Below are 13,204 nucleotides of genomic sequence, written 5' to 3' on the forward strand. Positions count from 1 at the left end.
ACCCAGCTGGCTTTGTTCGCTCCGGCCCCTGCCCCTGGCCTGGAGTCCGGCTCTCAGTTGCCGTTTGGGTTTGGGACAAGCACTGGGGGCATGTTTTGGGGTGCAGCTTCTCTTCCCAGGGGTGGCCATTTTGCTTTACTGTGTGTGCTCATAAAATGGGGACAGCCGCTTGGGAAAACTGGCTGTGGACATCTTCTAAAAGGGCCCACCTTTGGTTTCTCAAAGTCGGGAAGGACAGAGGAGCTGCAAACCCATTTCTCAGATGGCAACACTGAGACCCAGAAAAACGAAGGCACTTGCCCCGGGGCGGGTGGGGGGGTCCCGCCGGGGCTGTGGTCCTGGGGAGCGGGTATGCGTTGTTCGGGATGGCCTGGCCCTCTGCGATGGAAGTTGTGGAACTTTCCCTCGTGGGCAAATGCACCGGCCACTTGCACCCCATCCTCGGCGGGCACCTCTCGTGGCTCGCTCTAGAGGTTACGGCGCCCGGGTGTGGCCGGGGAAGGCAGAGTAGCCGGGCGAAGCACGGGCACCTAGTTTGCTCTCAGCACAGGAGCTGTCCCTGGAAACAAGCCCATCCCAGGGGTCAGGTCCAAGGCCCTACGAGTAAACACCGAGGTTTCCAGGAGAAGAAACTGTGCTTCGGGGCGGCACCACCTCCTCCTCTCCGAGCTTCCAGCCTGCCGCCGCGTCCCTGAGCGCACAATCAGCTCTTACCGGAATTTCCAACTGCCGGCTTCTCCTAAAAATGTGTGCTTAGCCTCGACGGCAGTCTGCCTGAAACTTCCCTGCCCTGAGGAATCCCTGCTGCCAGCTCCCATCGCGCGAGCCGATCCCTAACATACCTCTCTCCCCATGTACGCATACAGGAGTCCTGTTCGATCTGTTTCTCCAGAGAACGCTGACCCATCCGATACCCAAGGAGAGAGGTCTGTACGTCGTGTGGAAGAAACAAATGAGATTATACATTGCAGTATTTTCCACAGCGACCAGAAAGGATAGGAACAATCCCAGTGTTGCCAATGAGTGGATGAACAGATCAACCCGTAGCTTCGTTTAAAGGAATAGTATACACCAATGAAAAAGAATCAAAGCCCGCTTCATTTGGTAACACGGACGCAAGAGGCCAGACGTAAAAGAGGGTGTGCCGTGACTTCGGAAATGGGCAGAACTGACCTTTGGTGAGAAGGGTCAGAGACGGCCCCTGGGGCAATTGAAGCAGCAAAACCCATCGAGTGGCCCTTCAGACCAGTGCACTGCAGCATGCGAGGGCTGCCTTAGGTTCATGAAGAGCCAGAAGGCGCGGCTCTGCCCCTGCCACCTGCCGGGTGATGGGGCAGGATGAGTGGACGGAAGGGCCAGAGGCCGCAGCCCCCACATCCCGCCAGCCCCCCAAGTCCGAGTTCAGCCCTGCTCAGGGGAGGAGAAGCCACTGCTTTGAGCTCCGGGCGTGTGGGGGACGGTTGGGGCGTGGGGGAGTGCGGAGGAGGTTTCCACAGGGGAGATGCAAGTTCGTCAGGATGGACGGCAGTGGGAAAGAGGTCAGAAACCATCGAGGTCTTCACGGCCCTGCGGTGGGGTGGAGGGTGCACCCCACAAAGAAACACCCAAGCCCCCACTCATTTGGAAAAGGGGCATCTTTGCAGATGCAATTGGGTTGGGGGTGGCCCTAAATCCAATAGCCAGTGCTCTTATGTAAGAAGAGGGACATCTGGACACAGGGACAGACGGACACAGAAGGCGGCCTCTGTGCGTGGAGGCAGAACTTGGAGTGATGCTGCCACGAGCCAAGGAATGCAAATGGCCTCCAGTAGGAGCCAGAAGAGGCAGGAAGGACCCTTGCCTGTAGGGGTTGGAGGGCACAAGGGTCAGAGGGCACATGGGTTCAACAAACCCCAGTTTCCACCAATGGATAAGTGGATAAGGAAAAGGGGGGCATCTGTGCAGCACAGGATTATCTGACCAGAGAGGGGAGTTAAGTCCAGATGCATGGCACAGCGTGCGTGAGACTCGAAGATGCCCTGTGAGTAAAAGAAGACAGACCGAGGGACAGGCCTGTCTGATGTCACTGAAATGAAATAATTAGCACGAGGAAAATCATTAAGTCAGAATCTAGACTATAGGTGGCCGGGGTGGGGACAGGGAACGGGCAGTGAAGGCTGAAAATGTGCAGAATTTCCAGCTGGGATGATGGAAAGGCTTCGGCAGTGGATGGCGGCGATGGTGACACATCGTGAATCTCACGCTCCTGAAGTTTATATTTGAATGTGGTTACAAGGGGAAGTGTTAGGCTGTGTATGTGTTACTAGAATCGTTTTCTTGGAAAAAAACACAGGAATGTGCAAAACCAACAGTGAGCTCTAATATAAACTATGGGCCCCGATAGTATAATTATAATAATCCTGTTCTACCAATTGTGAGAAAGTTACCACATTAAGGCAAAGTGTTGACAAGAGGGAAAACCGGGCAGGGGAGGGGCCCGTGGGTCTGGGAACTTTGTATTTTCTGAATGATTTTTCTGTAAATCTGCTTCTCTAATTAAAAAAACAACAGGAAAAATAACGAAAAGGGAATGAAGTTCTGATCCATGCCACAGTGAGGATGAACTGAGACAAACCTTGTCTGGTTCCATTTATATAAAATGTCCAGAACAGGCAAATCCATCAAGATAGAAAGCAGTGTGGGGGTTGCCAAAGAAAGGGACTGGGGGAAATGGGGGTGTGACAGCTAATGGGGAGTGGTTTCCTTTTGGGGTGATAAAAAATTTTGGAAATAGATGCTGGTGATGGCAACATGAAATGAGTATAATTATTGCCACCAAATTGTACACTTAAAAATGAACAATATAGCAAATTTTGTATTATAGAAGTACTCATACCACAATTTTTTTTTAAAGAAAAACAATGGAGAAACTGGAACACGAGTGCATTGTAGGTAGGAATATACAACGGTGCAGCTGCTGGGGAACGTGATACGACGGCTCTTTAAAAAGTGGAATATTGGATTTACCATGTGACCCAGACTTTTCAGTTGTCGGGTTCCACCCCAAAGGGGTGCACGCAGGGACTCGGACAGACACGCGTGCCCCAGCGTTCCCTGCAGCCTTGGTCACTACCGCCAAAAGGTGGAGGCGGTCCAAGTGCCCATCAACAGGCAGTGTTCCTTCCACGGAGTGAAATAATACGCAGCCATGAAAAGGAACGAACTTCTGGGACCAGGCTACAGCCTGGAGGAAACTTGGAAACCTGACACTCAGTGAGAGAAGCCAGGCCTGTCAGGACTCATGTCCTTGGATGTCACTTAAGAGATGTTGGAAATAGCAAATTCGCAGGGACAGAGAGCAGATCAGAGGTTCCAGGGAAGGGGAGGTGGGAGACTTCGCTTGGTGGCATATAGAGTTTGGAAATAAAAATTAATTTAAAAACTTCTTTGAACAAGAACGGGTCTGGAAGTGAGAGACCGAGCAGAGCGCTGCTGTCCCTGGGTCCTGAGGGCAAGCTGCTGGGTTGGGGAGGCCCCGCGGCTGGGAACCCGGCCCACGACCGCTGACAGCCCAGCCAGGAAGGGCTCCATCCCCAGGCGAGCCTCGGGGGACAGCACGGCCCCAGGTACCACGTGGGCTTCGCCTCCGGAGACGCTGGGCACAGAGCTCCGCTGTGAAGCTGCGAGATCAGTACTCAGCGTTTCCAGCCCAGGTTCTCCCGCAGCCGGCCAGGTGCCCAGACTGCTTCTTTCCCCCCCGAGGGCCTAACCGGGGCCGGCACGTCCTTCCCGCCAAGGCCGATGGTGCAAACTGTCCCTGCACGCCACACAGCGCCCTCATGCCCTAACTCTGAGCCACAGTGCGGGAGCAGCCAGACAGCGCACCACGGCGGAAACGCTGGCATCCCGATAAAACTGCATTGTCAGAGACAATACCTGCACGGATAGGCATGGTTGTGTCCGGATAAAGCCTCATTTATAGAAAGAGGCCGCCGGCCCACGGGCCATGGTTTGAGACCCTCGGGCCGACCAAGTCCTACCCCCACCTCCTCCTGGAAGTGCCCAGACGACCCTCCTGGCTCTGAAGAGTCTCCCAGGGGCAGGACCCTCGCCCTAGACTATGAATTCTCCCAGCCAGAAACCTCTTCCCAGCACTGTCCCGGGCCCAGAGAAGCAGAGGCCTATGACCCTGCAGGTCAGCCATAGTAATTAAAGAGGAAAATGACAAGTGCTGATGAGGATGTGGAGAAATTAGAATCTCATACAGTGTTGGTGGGAATCCACAATGCTCCAGCCGCTGCAGACAGCTGGTGGCTCCTCAGTGGATGAAGCAGAGTTCGCACACAGCCCGGCAATTCTGGTCCTAGGCACAGGGCTCGAAGACCTGGAACCGGGGATTCAAACTAAAACTTGCACATGCAATGCTCGTGCAGCACTCAGCATGGTGTTACTCGCAACAGCCAAAACGTGGAAGCAGCCCAAGTGACAGTCAGGGAGAGACACAGCGTGGCTCGTCCAGACGGTGGAATATTATTCAGCCATGAAAAGGAACGAAGCTCGGTCCCGTGCCGCTCCACGGGGAGCCCTGAAGAAAGCCTTTGAAAAGGTCACGAACTGTCGGGTTCCATTTATACGAAACATCCGGAACAGGCAAATCCACAGAGACGGGAAGCAGGGGGGGTCCCGGAGCTGGCTGAAGGACTGCTGACAGGGACGGGGGCTCCACTGGAGGTGGTGAGAATGTTCCAGAGCCGAGCAGAGGTGGTGGCTGCACCAAGGCCACCGCACTGCGCCCTTTAAGATGGTTAATGGTTCGTTTTACATTTTGTGAATTTTACCAACACACACACACACACACACACACGCACACACACACATGCACACACGCATATGCACATAGCTGGAAGTGGAGGCTCTGAATTCCCCTCCTTTGTCCTGGGTGTACACGCCGAGCCCACAGGTTTCCCTGGGGGGTAAACCTGCCTGGGATGGGGCACAGGTGTGCCAGTGCGACTCTGCTTTTCACACCAGCTGGGCACGGGCCTCCCATGGCCCCCTAAGTCACGGTTTGGGAGTAAACAGTACAAATCACCAAGCAAAAGTCTCCTCTGGGCCCAGGAGCTCGGATTTTTCCTGTTAAGTGACGAGCATCCGCCATACCCGATGGTTTGGGGACAGTGTCGGTGGAGGGAGGGTCTCTTCCCAGAAGGAGGGGCAGGGTGCCCCGGCCCCCATGAGGCCGGAGCTGGGCTGGAAATGGAAAGCCCAGCTCTGAACCGCAGCCTGGCCGCCCCCATTTGGGCAGCAGCTCTCACCCGAGACACGTGGCAATGCCAGGGACATTTTCACTCGCCACGACATGACGGGGTGCTGCTGGCCGGGGGGTGGGGGCAGCTCAAAACCTCACAAGGCACAGGACGGTCTTACCCCATTCCCAAACACACACACACAAAGACCAATCCCAGTGGTGCCAGGCTGGGAAGTTCTGCTTATGGGACCTTCTAACCCAGATCTCACCCTGACCTACTCCCGCCCCTCTAAAACATATTCGAGGGAAGATGTAATTTTTGCCACAGAGACTTCTTCTCACAGTAGAGAGCAGTGTTGGTGAGTCGCAGGCAGACTCGAGGTGCTGTGTGACCTTCCATAGGTGTCTTAGCCTCTCTGAGCCTCCATTCTCCACCAGGGACAAAGCGGACAACCTCACGGAGCCTTTGTTAAATTAGTCCAGAGCATGAAAATGGCTCAGCCGCAGTCGATACTGCTTTTCACCCACCAAGGTGGCTATCATTTAAAAATGGAAAATAAAAAGGGCTGGCGAGAGGATGTGGAGAAATCGGAACCCTCGTGCATTCTGGTGGGAATGCAAAATGGCACAACTGCCACGGGAAACAATCTGGCAGGCCATCAGAAAGTTAAACACAGAATCGTTGTAGGAGGTGGCAATTCCACTCCTAGGTTTAGCCCCAAGAGAACTGAAAACAGAGACTCGGGCTGTATGCCAATGTCCATCAGCCAATTCACAACAAAGAAGACTTCCTGGAGGAGGCAGCGAGACAGCATTGAACCAAGGGCCAAGCGTGCCCAGGTAAACCGCTGGAATCCACCCCAAGCGCAAGAGGGAGCCGACGGCATGCTTGGAACTGAACTGCCACAGCTTGAACGAATGCTGGCTTTTTAACTCGGCAGCCGTATCGTTATTTTTGTAAGATGTCACTGGGGGAGGCTGGGTGAAGGGTAGACCAGCTCCCTCGGCAGCGTCCTTGCAACTTTTCTGTCAATCTGAGGTTTATTTAAATAAAAACAATAACACCTCTAAGCCATGGCGGGCGGGGGAGGCCACTCACCCCTCTGATGGCGACTCAGAGATGAGTCAGCGGTGACTCGCCGTGTGAGGTGACACGGAGCTGAGACCAGGAGCCAGGGCAGGGGGAGATGTGCAAACAACCAGGTGCCTCCCAGGCGCCCAGTGCCACCTGGGAAAGTTCAGGAGGGCTTCTCAGAGGAGGTGATCCTGCAGCTGCCTCTTTCCTTGCGGGTTAAGTGTTCGCCAGGTAGGTGAGGGGGGAAGCTCGGTGGGGCCGGAGCTCGGGCCTGTGGACTAGGAGGGCAATGACCTGGAATGTGTTTAGGGAGGGTGGCCTGATTTAGCCAATATGACACAGGATGCCTGGCTGAATGGAATTTTCAGAGAAACAAGGAATTATTATTATATTTTTTTACTATAAGTATATCCCAGATATTGCATGTATTTTTAAATGTATAAGTATATCCTCCCATGCGATATCTGGGATATACTTATACTAAAAAAAATCATTCCTTGTTGAATTCCGAAATTCAAATTTAACTGGGCGTCCTGCTGTGGGCGATGGAAGGGGCAGGCTTGGGTCTGCACCAGGCCCCCAAGTCGTGCCAGGTTTCTGGATTAGGCACCAGGGCAGAGGCAATTTATGGGCCTCAGGGAGGGAGGGAGGGAGGGGCGAGAGGCGGGGAAAACAAACTCCCCATTTTACAGAGGCTCAAAATGACGGAGCATAATAAAAATATTGGTGATGACAACAGTAATAACCCTCCCCCTGCTTCCCCCGGCTGTGGGGGCCTCGCTCCCTGCCAGGCCTGGGGACCCCGCAGCGGGCGGGGGCTCGACCAGCCCCGCCCCCCTCCCTAGCCGGCTTCTCTCCGCGGCAGTAGCAGCAGCGACGTCTGTGATTGCTTCTCTTCTTTTCTGGAACATTCTCTTTTTTTCTTCCATTAAAGACTCTTCCTTTCCGGTTTGTCTACCCCTTCCCCAGGTTCAGAGAAGTGCCTGCAGATCCCACACTGGACATGCAGCCTGGGCTGAGGGCGCCGGCCGTCCCACCCTCTCAGCCCCACCAAGTCCCCAGGCTGCACTGCCTGCCCAGCGGGGGTGACAGGGCTGGGGACAGCCAGGCAGAGCAGCAGGCCTGCCTTCCTGCCCCCCCGCCCCAGTCGGGATGCCCGGGATGACCTAGGAACGGAGAGAAGCAGTGTGCTATGAGTGTGCCAGGCCAACCCGAAAAAGGGGTGAATTCACCCCCAGCCGAGTGGGATAGAGCATGTGCCGGGCTTCACCAGGTCCCCTCCAAGCTGAAGAGACGGCAGGCAGCAGGGGGCAGTGGGGTCCGCTCCCCTCCACCTGCCCCACGGCAGGAATGAGAAGCCAGCCCACCGGCTCCCGATCCGGGGGTCCAGGGCTCCCCCCACGGGGTTTGAGAAGGAAACAAGCCTGTGCACATCATCACAGAGGCTCAAAGTAAACATTAGAACCATGCTGAGGGGACGGGGGAGGACAGGACAATTAGATGACGCCCAGGAACTTTCTCCCCCTCGCAGACGCAGCCTGCTGAGCTTTTAAAGGCGGATTCCATGACTTTTGCAAGCATAATGCTGCATGAAATAATGTAAGACACATAAGCACAAGCAGGACACCATCCTGCTGATGTGAAATATCTAGAAATGGCAAACCAGAGAGTCAGGACGCAGATTGGACATACTCGGGGCTGAGAGAGGGTGGGCAGTGGTCACCCGGTGGACCGAGCGTGTTTGCAAATGTTGGAAATTTTGAAATGGAACCGGAAAAAGAAATGGATGCGGAAGCCACTTCATACGTGCCTTTGGCATCTCCCAAATAAATTGTTCCAGGCGCCTTGAAATGGCTCAGGCGTCCCTTGGTGAAGGAGGGGCCATTTGCAGCTTCTCAGCACGGCGAACGCAGGCTTCATGCAATCTGCCCCTCAAGGCTGTCATGGAGAAGATGCCAGAAGCCACACCCATTGTGTCAGCAAGGCGGCCGTGGGTGGCTCCGTGCAAGCTAGGAGGCCCAGGACGGCAGGTTGGATGCATGGCGGTGGCAGGCACAGGAAGGCAGGCTGGGCCAGAGGGGCTGACCCCTGTAACTGCTGCCCCAGGGGAAGGCTTTGCAGCCCACAGGGCCCAGGACATACATGGGGCGGGGAGGGCAGGAGGTTGGAGCTGGGAAGGGATGCCCCAGCCCCACTGGGGGGCTGTGGGGTGGGATCCCTGGCAAGACAGAACCCTTAGGACCCCCCGAGGCAGCTGGAGTCCATCCGCAGGTGCCCTTGAGTGGGCTGTGGCCACCCCCACATCAGCTGGTGCTTGGCAATGAGGAGGGTGGGCAATCCCCACACAGCGTGAGCTTCCACGTGTAGGAAACGTCCAGGAAAGGCACCTCCGGGGGGTCACAAAGCAGAGGCAGGGTTGTTGGGGTGGACAGGGGAGTGGGATGGAATGTTCCAGCAGCTGGACCTGCCACAACTTGCAGGCATCACTGAGAAAATACTACTGTGCAATGGGGTTAACTGGATCCCCCCAAAAGACACGCCCAGGTCCTAACCCCTGCTCCCACAAGTGAGCCCTAAGAACTGGACAGACAGACACAGGGGAAGGCAGCCGTGTGAGCTGCAGGGACATATCCCCATGCCAAGAAATGCCAAGGACAGATGGCTGCCCCAGAGGCCCAGAGAGGGGCAGGGGATGCAGCATGCTCTGGGGCCTTCAGCCTGCCCCCCTCCCCCACCCTGCTTCACCTTGACATTGAACGTCTGGCATCTGGGACCAGGAGACCAAACATTTCTGTTGTTTTAAGGCACCTGGTTTCGGGTGCTTTCTAATAGCAGCTCCAGGAGATGTATGCACATGATATGCAAATTACACCTCAATAAAAGTGGGACGTGGGTGACAGCCGATAGGACGTGCAAATTCTCTGTGAAATAAATCCCCCTTGAGTGGGTCTCCACCGATAAACTGCTGCCTACGTGACCAGGAGATTGAGCCAGCCTTGAATTGCGTGGTTTTAAGTTGTTGATCTAAAGGACACCTCCTAATTCGTTCCCTGCTTCAACAAGCCCTCTCAGCTCTAAATCTCTGCTTCGAGGGCCCCCCCATCAAATCAGGACCCCCATATTTCAATCCTGGCCGCCCACACCCGCTCCATCTTCACTTGACCGGGTTTGGGTTTAACGCTGCCCCTGTTTGGCCGAAGCATCACCCTCCATTCCCCAAAAGAAGTGCTGGGTAAACATCTAGGAAATGCATAAATAAACCTGGCGTCCGGAGAGACAGCCACGGGTCAGAGGCAGGGTCCAGGGTTTGGAGTCTCAAGGCAGCTTCTGGCCGTTAGGCTAAGTTCCCTATGAGTCCCTTCCTTTGGGTCAGAGGTTGGTAAAATGTTTCTATAAAAAGCCAAATAGTAGATATATCCAGCGCTGTGGGCCCCGAGATCTGTTTTGCAGCCACTCCCTTCTGCCAAAACCAGGCACGACAGCGGTCATGGACTAAACATAGACGAGAGGGCGTGTTTTCCACTAAAATTTTATTTCTGGCCACTGGAATTTGAAGTCCGTATAATGTTCATGTTTCACAAAATATTCTTTTGATTTTTCTCCCCCCAGCCATTCATGGATGTAAAAACCATGATTTGCTCGTGTGCTAAGCAAAAATAAGCCGCGGTGGCCTGACGTGGTGAGATCCCACATAAAGGAAATGTCCACAGCAGGCAAATCCATGGAGCGGACTGGGGGCACCAGGGGCTGAGGGGAGGGGAAGGGAAATGAGGAGTGACGGCCTACGGGGACCGCGTCTGCTTTTGGGGGGGGGGTGAGAATGTTCTGGAGCTAAATAAGCTGGTGGTCGAGCAGCCTTGTGCGCGTACAATGCCACGGAATCGTGCATTCTAAAGTGGTGACCTTTATGGTATGGAAATTTGACCTTGATAAAAGAATCCTACCCACACGTGTACACCTATCCAACTAACATTGGGGTGTACATAAAATATTAAAAATAACACTCCTGACATTCTGATATGTGTTTTAAAAAGTACTCTGTAGGCTGAGCCTCTGATTCAGACAAAGGAAAACAGCTAACACGCCCGCAGGGTCTCTCTGGGGGCAAGCCTTTCTTACGTGGCATCTCCTCTCTCTGTTGACGTGGGACGAGGGCACGTGTCCTCCTGGTCCTTGGACGGTGGGAGGTTGAGGCTCAGGGGGGGAAGGTCACTCGCTCCAGGACGTTTCGCTGTTCAGGTGTTGGAGCTGGGACTGGAACTCGGGCTCCGGAAGCAAACCTCGGTCTGCCCGCCCCTCATGACACCGGGCATCACCACGACGAGGGCTGACAGCTGGGGAAAACCCGCAGCTTCTCAGCACGGGACCTGGCACACAGTAGGGGCTTAATAATTACTGTGCATCAGCAAGGCTACAGCAGCCATGGTCCGGCTCTATCGGGAATCGTCCCCCCACGCCTCAGTCACATGCTCTGAGTCTAGAACTGAAATAAGAAACACCCCAAAGGGCAGGCGGGCTGGACAGGGCCCTTCCTGGGGGTGGGGGGTCCCAAGTCCCCGTGGCGGGGTGGGGTTGCATGAGGAGCAGCCGGCATGACCACGCGGCCTCGGGAGACACTGGGCGGACGAACGGCCACCAGGGCGCGGAGCACGGCTTTGGTGCAAACCTCAGCAGCAACTGCCCTGACAGCCCGTCACGAGGCTGGGGTCCCCTTCCAGAGCCTTCCGGCTCGTCTGCGAGCCCGGCCAGAGCTCAAGGCACATACTTTCCGTGGGACTCCTGGGGCTGGCGCCAAGGACACGTGTGGGCTGTTCAGGGTGAAAGCTCCCCCCTGGCTGACCACTTGGGGCGGGCTCCAGACTCGAGGTTGGGGGGGAACAGCGGCGACGCAGAGGTCAGCAGCACTGGCCGGGTTTAGCTCCAGCAGCCGTCAGCTCTGGTGCCCGGCACAGCGCAGAGCCAACTCCGCTCTCTTCCCGGCGCTCAGACAACAAGCCGCCGGTGTGCATGATCCCTGTGCCCTGGAGCCGGCTGGGGGCCCATTGGGAAGCTGCGGGGGCCGCACCCCAGCCCCCAGCCCAGGCATACGGACGCCCCCCAGCTGCCCGGAGCCCAGAGTGGCCCTCGCAGTGGCTGGTAGGGAGCGACAGGCGTCCTCGGCCCACAAGATAGGATGCCAGGTGGCGCAGGGGCGCGGGGGTGGGGGGTCAGGTCAGAGCAGAGACTGGTCCCCCCTTTAGGGAACCACCAGCGACACATCCTCGTCACCTACTGTGTGCGCCAGCATCCTCGCCTCACCCAGCACCTACTGTGTGCGCCAGTGTTGTCTCACATGGCACCTGCTGTGTGCTTCGACGTCATCATCTCATGTGACACCTACTGACTGCACAGTTCCTTACCTCACTAGGCACCTACTGTGTGCTTCAGCATCCTCACCTCGCTTGACACCTACTGTGTGCTTCAACATCATCACCTCATTCAGCACCTACTGTGTACTCCAGTGTCGTTTCACTCAGCACCTACTGTGTGCTTCAACACCATTACATCACTCGGTACCTACTGTGCAGGCAGTATCTTCACCTTGCTTGGCACCTACTGTGTGCTTTGGTGTCTCACATGGCACCTACTGTGTGCTTCAACACCATCACTTCATTCACACCTACTGTGTGCTTCAATGTCTTCATCTCACTCGGCACCTACTGTGTGCTTCCTCATCACGACACTTGGCACCTGCCATGTGCGCAGTGTCCTCACCTCATTCAGCACCTACTGTGTGCTTTGGCAGCCTCATCTCACACGGCACCTACTGTGTGCTCCATATCATTCCCTCAATCGGCACCTACTGGGTGCTTCTTTATGTCACTAACTGACCACATGATGTCGGAAGCTGTGGTTCATTCTCGTCCACCTGCCGGGTGACAGGACAGAAGGGCCTGGCTGCCTCGAGCCTCTGAAGCTGCGCCTGGAGCTGAGGTACCCAGCTGGTAAGGGGCAGCACTGGGAGTCTGACTCTGAATCCAGTGCTCTTTCCCCAAAGCACCATCATCAACACCTCAGAGAGACCACGTGCCTGTCCACGGAACGGCATCCATGTGCCAAGACCGCAGGGGTGGCCTGGGACCATCTGGCGGCTCATTTGCCTTCCCCACAATCAGGGCACAACCGCCATCTTTTACTCTCACGGGGAATCAGAGGCTCAGAGAGACTAAGTAGTGTGCCCAAGGTCACACAACTGAAGTGGCACCACAAGTCCACGCTGGGCCTATTTACTTGTGGCTCCGTGTGTTGGTTCTGCTGTGAGGACCACACGGTGGCCAAAGCATCCCATGCTCCCTGGTGGGCCCTAGAGGTGGGTCCATTTCAATGCCAGCCAGGTCCCTCTGCCTTTGGGGGCTCCCGGTCCAGAGAGGGAGCTGGTGGGGAGCAACCAGTGACCATGTCGTCTTAGTTCCCTGGGGCTGTCAAAACAAAGCACCGCAAACCAGACAGCTTCAAATGACAGAAATTTATTCCCTGCCAGTTCTGGAGGCCAGAAGCCTGAAATCCTGGTGTCTGCAGGCCTGGGCCCCCACAGGAGACCACAGGGGAACACCTGTGCTGCATTGTCTCCTGGCTTCTGGCGGCTGCCGACGACCCTCGGTGACCCTCGGCAATCTCGGCAATCCTCGGCGATTCTCGGCTCGCAGACACATCACTCTTGTCCCTGCCTGTCACTGCGTGGCCTTCTTCCATGTGTCTCTGTGTCCTCTCCTCTTAAAAGGACACTTGTCGTTGGATTTAGGGCCCACCCAAAATCCACAATAACCTCATCTTGAGATCCTTAAGTCATTACAATGCCCAAAACCCCGTTTCCAAATAAGGTCACCGTCACAAGTTCAGAGGCTGAGGACATGGATACACCT

This window comes from Tamandua tetradactyla, chromosome 11, assembly GCF_023851605.1.
Source record: "Tamandua tetradactyla isolate mTamTet1 chromosome 11, mTamTet1.pri, whole genome shotgun sequence".
Classification (NCBI taxonomy): Eukaryota; Metazoa; Chordata; class Mammalia; order Pilosa; family Myrmecophagidae; genus Tamandua; species Tamandua tetradactyla.